Genomic DNA, 5,775 nt, shown 5'->3' on the forward strand with positions numbered 1-5,775 from the left:
GACGAGGCAAGGGGTGAAAAGAATTTCAACAACACCTTTTTTTATTGCTCCATACATTTTGTTTCCCCTGGTATAACTTCAACTTAAATTATGGAAACATACACATTTTAGAATCCCTAAAGTAAAACGCTATAGTTGTTGAGTGGCATTGAGTGGGTTCTGACCCATAGTGACCCTGTATAGGGTATCCAAGGAGCAGCTGGTGAGCTTGAACTGCCAACATTGCACTTCAAACTGACTTTGCAGTCCAACACATTAACACATATTGCCATACCAAGAAGCAGAAATCTATAGAGTATCAAAATGGTGACATTCATTCAATGATGCTGTAGGAATCTGGTATGAGATGCTTAAGCAGATACTCTGCAGAGTCTCAGGATTTCGGCACTTGATTTTGCCATCCTGAGGAATGTCGTGTTGTTGTTAATTGATATCTAGTCAGTTCAGAACTCTAACAGCTCTGACTCTGTGTAGGGTTTCTGAGGCTTTATATCTTTGTGGGAACTGAAAGCCTCATTTTCCTCCCTTGAAGCAGCTGGCGGGCTTGAACCACAGACCTAATAGTTCACAGTCCAGTGCTTGTCATATATAGGCAATAAATGAACGTCTGGCTTTATAGTGGTGTGAGCTAAAAAGTATCAAGAATTAATGCTTCTCATCAATGCTTCTCCCACATTGGAATTAATATGTTTTCTCTTTGTCTTAATTTCTATTTACTATTAGATAACTGTAGTGGTTACGAATAAGGCTATTAACCTCAAGGTTGGCAGTTTGAAATTACCAGCCATTCCACTGGAGAAAGATGAGGCTTTTTGCTTCTGTAAAGATTTACAGCCTTGGTAACCCTGTGCAGGGTCACTATGAGTCGGAACCTACTCCATGGTACTTAACAACAACATCAATTCATTTGTATTAATAAACATCATCCTTAGTTTAGAATGTAACATTCTCTTCTCAGATAAATAGTTATGAATGGTGTGATGTTGTAGGATAAGCACTGGACTGTGAACCATAAGGTCAGCAGTTCAAACCTACCAGCTGCTCCTTGGAAACCCTGTAGTAGGTCTATATGAGTCCAGAACTGACTTGAAGGCACTATAACAATGACAAATATTTGGCAAGAATTGGGCTGTGAGCGCCTCCTAAATTGGATCATTATATTGGGGAATGAGAAGTGGGAAAATGAGAGAGATGAAAGCAAATGGCACTGCCACCCAGTCCAGGCCTATGTGGGGCAAAAAAGAAGAGCAGAGAATAAAGGTGGGGCATCTGGAAGCTACAAACTGACTAGTGAAAGCTCAATAAAGACAATTGTATCTACTTCACTATTTCACATCTTCTTATCCTAGTGGTAGTCTCATTCTCTATGGGAGGTCTGCAAGTCACAGGCCTTATAGTGTAAATATTCTAGTCATCATTGTATCCCCTATTGTTTAGCATTGTACCTTGTTGTTGGTAAGTGCAATCAAGTTGGTTCTGACCCATAGCGACCCTGTATAGTGTTTCTGAGGAGCTGCTGATGAGCTTGAACTGCATATAATACATGCTCAACAAATGTTTTCCGAATAGATCAATAAGTGAAGGAAAAAGCTTTGCAGTCTGAAAACTCCAGGGTTAAATTTCAAAGACTTTAGGCTAAGGGAAATTTCAGCAAGTTATATAGTTCAACTTGTCTTCAGCTAGTGCTTAACCTGCACCAAGAAAGAAATTTCAATAGTTTTCTTTTTAGAAATTCCCATATCCCTTTCCTCAAAGCATATTTCAATATCATTAAAAAATCTATCTTAAAACTTTCCTTCTGCCATTTGAGATCATTTTACTTCTTAATAGAAATACACTTTTACATATTAATATACTTAAAATTGTTTTTTTCCAAGAGCTTTTGCCTACATTTTTTCTTCCTTTCCAGAGCAAATTGCTCAGGAAATAAGCAGGACTTACTGTCTTCATGGAGTCCTGGTCACTGCAGGATAATACACTGGACTGAAAGGTTGATTTGAACCTCAAGGTCAGTGGTTCAAACTTACCAGCTGCTCCTCAGAAACACTTTACAGAGTATCTATAAATTGAAACTGACTGGATGACACTGAACAACAACATTGACTTTATTTCAGTTTAGTTAATTTGAACTTTCTGCATTTTTGTTTTTTCATATTTAAAATGGGGTGATTTGAAGAAGCTTCCAGCAAAGCTCAGGCACATAGCAATTTTCCAATTTTTATCCCTTAAAGTTGAGGAAGCCAAATATATTTAGAGGTGTGCCTGAGTGGTGCAAACAGTTGATGTGCTCAGCTGCTAACTTGAAAGTTGGTGGTTCAAGTCTTCCCAAAGGGGTCTCAGAAGAAAGGTCTAGCAATCCACTTTCAAAAATTCAGCCATGGAACACCAATGAAGTACAATTCCATACTGACACACATAAAGTCATCATGAATTAGAACTGAGTTGAAGACAACTGATAAACATAATTCTGTGCCGTCGAGTCTGTTCCAATTCATAGAAACCCTGCATAGGATTTCTAGGATGTAAGTCCTTATGGGAGCAGATAACCTCTTCTTTCTTCTTCTAAGCTACTTCAAGAGAGGTTTTCTTAGAAGCTTACAATGAAGGGAGACTTACAACCAAAACTCCATTTACCTGAAGCCAATAATAAACATACTTTAAATCATGCATACTTATTTATGCTTTGGATTTGACAAAACCCATTGCCATTTGTGTTGATTCCAATGCATAGCTGCCCTACAGGATTGAGTAGACTGTAGACATAGAGCTTCCAAGGCTGTAAATCTTAGTGGAAACAGACTGCCACATCTTTCTCCCAAGTTAGTGGATTTGAACTACTGATATTCTGGTTAATAGCCAGTGTTTTGCCACTGCATTACTAAGATCCCATGGTTTAACAAGTTGCTGCCATTTCTGTTAAATATGCCATAGGATTTTGCTTCATCCCCTCGATAATTAGTTATGACACTTCATTATAATTTTCCAAATTGGTGTGGTTGGAGGATAAACCCTGAGGCTAAACTCATTCTGAGAATAAAATCAGGAGCATCCAATAGCATTGTAAAATTATTGTTAATATTTAAATAATGATCAATCCTTTTTGAAAATGATGAGTTTTAGGGGTGTTTTGTAGTGAATGTGGATAAAGCAATTTCGATTTTCCTTTTCTTTTCTGTGTTACCATGGAACAATATTACATGGAAAAGGTTAATTTAAAAACTTTTGGTTTGGAAATAGCAACACTATTTACATTTTAAAAGATTCAAGCATCTTGTTTCCAGCAATGGCTGCCATTACCTGACCAGAACCCCAACCAGTGACTCTGCAGGTGCCATGAGAAGTTACCAGAGCTGTTTCTACTTTTCACAGGTCAGATTTCTCATCTGTGGAATGTGTCTTCTGCCCCTGAGGCATGGCCAGAAAGTAGAAATACCTGTCCAGGCAAGTGACGCTCTTAGGATGCAGATGACGTGGTCCCACTGGGGCAAGATGTAGCTTGGAGTCCTGCTGACACTTTTGCTCTGTTCAAGCCTTGAGGATAAAGAAAACTTGTTCATCATCAACAGCATCTGCATGGAGAGCCTGCTTACATGGATGGTGCGGAATGGACAGAACCTGCTGCTCCAGTGCATCATAGATATCAGCACCACCACGTCCATCAGACCCCAGCACCTGGTACTCTTCTACACGGATGATGTGATGTTCTACAATGTCTCCTCCACAGAAACTATGGAGAGTTTTTATTCTCCAAGCCCAGGCTTATGACTTGGGGAAATACAAAGACACTGTGATTCTGAATAGTAAGGAAAACACCACTGTGGAGTACAAAGTGTTGGTGAAAGGAGTACCCAATCCCAGGGTGACGCTGGACAAGAAGAAGGTGACAGAATGTGGGGTTGAAACAATTACTCTGTCAAAGAGGAAAAGTCTCTAATAATTTTCAAAATAAAAAAGTTTTTATTATAAACAAAAACTATCAAACAAGCAAGAATGAAGAATTCACAGAATCAAAATTTTGTGACGTTAGAATTCCCAATTGAGGAGTAGGACCATATTTTAATATTCTGCTGACAAGCTATGATCCTTATTGGATTTCAGATGGAGTCCTCAGGATTCACCAGGAGTGAACTGGTCACTATGAGGGAATCTGCTCTATTCCCAAGTTCCACACCAGTCATGCAGGATTGATCACAGACGGAGATCCACTCCACATTAAGTGTACCATTCAAGTGCCATACCTGACCCAGCCATTTCCCGAAATCATAATCCAAAAAAGCACAATGACTGTGGCTTATAACAGGCATGGCAGTGAAACCATGTACTTGGTGATGGCCATGGTGGAGCACAATGACAACTATACCTGCAAAGTGGAAGCCAGCTAGATATCGAATGTCAGCAGCATCGTGGTAAACATGACAGAACTTTTTTTTCCAAACCAAACTTGAAATCTTCCACCACACTTCTGGATGAGGGCAAAAGTCTAAACATATGGTGCACCATCCCAGCATCCTCGCTGGCCAACTTCACCATCCAGAAAGGAAGTATGAGTGTGATGAGGGCAGCAAGACATACGCTTGCATTGCATGTATTGACAATGCAATCAAGAAGAGTAACAAGATCCAGGTCACTCTCCCAGATCAGGATTTTTCATGGCACCAGATCTGAGGTGATAAAAGGACAGTCCATTACAATTTATTAAATGGAGCTCCACCTATTTCTTACCAGCTTTTAAAAGCAAATACAGTTTTAGGGAGATTGCAAAAGAGCTCAAACTATCCTGTAGTATTCTAAAATAATCCAACAAAAGATATTGTGTGGCAGATAATTGATACTCCCACACCAAAATAATCAGAGAGATCCTGAGGGTCAAGGTAATATGCTAACTATCCTGTTGAATAAGAAAGTGGAGTTTGGGGAGACCATTAAGCTTCAGTGCTCTGTGGATGAAAGGTAGAGGCCAATGACCTATAAGTTTTATTGAGAAAATGAGAACAAGCCCTTCTATTATACCTCTTCAATTATCACTCAGGAAACTTGACAAAAAGCAAAGGCTAACAAGGAGCAGGAAGGACAGTATTACTTGCACAGCCAGCAACAGAGCCAACCAACGTTGCCAGAGCCATCCCCGGAAGCAATATGCTGACAGAGTCTTTCTTGCCCCATAGAAGAAAGGACTTATTGCAGTGATTGTCACTGGGGTGATAATTGCCACCTTGGTTGCTGGGACCAGATACTATTCTCTAAAGAAATCCAAGGTTAAACAGATGCCAGTGGAAATGTTCAGGCCAACAGTACCATTGTTGAACACAAACAATGAGAAGACAACATCAGATTCCAATACTGAAGCCAGCAATCATTATGGCTACAATGAAGATGTTGGAAACCATGCAGTGAAATCCCTGAATGAAAATAAAGAGCCTGTGAACTGGGACTTGGAGTACAGAAGTAGAAGTGTCCCCACCTGAGCCTCACTAAGATTTCATGGAAAACAGATACTCTAGAATGGAAGGCTCCCTCGATGGTACTTAGGACTGGCTGGCAGTTGTTAATCCTGGGAGGACAACCATGTGCTGAGGAGTAGATGATTCACAAATTCCAAGAGTTCAGTACATATGTCTATGAACCTGCCCTAGTCCCACCAAACCAAACCATCAGTCCTTAACTCAACCCATCCTACTGCATTTATGTTGGTTATAAAGAGATACGGAGGGGCTGTTTAATCTTCCACCCAGTGGAGCCTCGCTCCCTCCTGGAGCTCAGGAGTGGAAGCAGCAG

General features: G+C 40.2%; 1 pseudogene; it reads left to right on the forward strand.

The window, feature by feature from the left end:
- The first annotated feature begins 3,459 nt into the window (after positions 1–3,459).
- On the forward strand, positions 3,460–5,475 carry LOC102841655 (annotated as a pseudogene).
- The last annotated feature ends 300 nt before the right edge of the window (positions 5,476–5,775 follow it).

This window comes from Chrysochloris asiatica, unplaced genomic scaffold, assembly GCF_000296735.1.
Source record: "Chrysochloris asiatica unplaced genomic scaffold, ChrAsi1.0 scaffold00189, whole genome shotgun sequence".
In the NCBI taxonomy this organism is placed as follows: Eukaryota; Metazoa; Chordata; class Mammalia; order Afrosoricida; family Chrysochloridae; genus Chrysochloris; species Chrysochloris asiatica.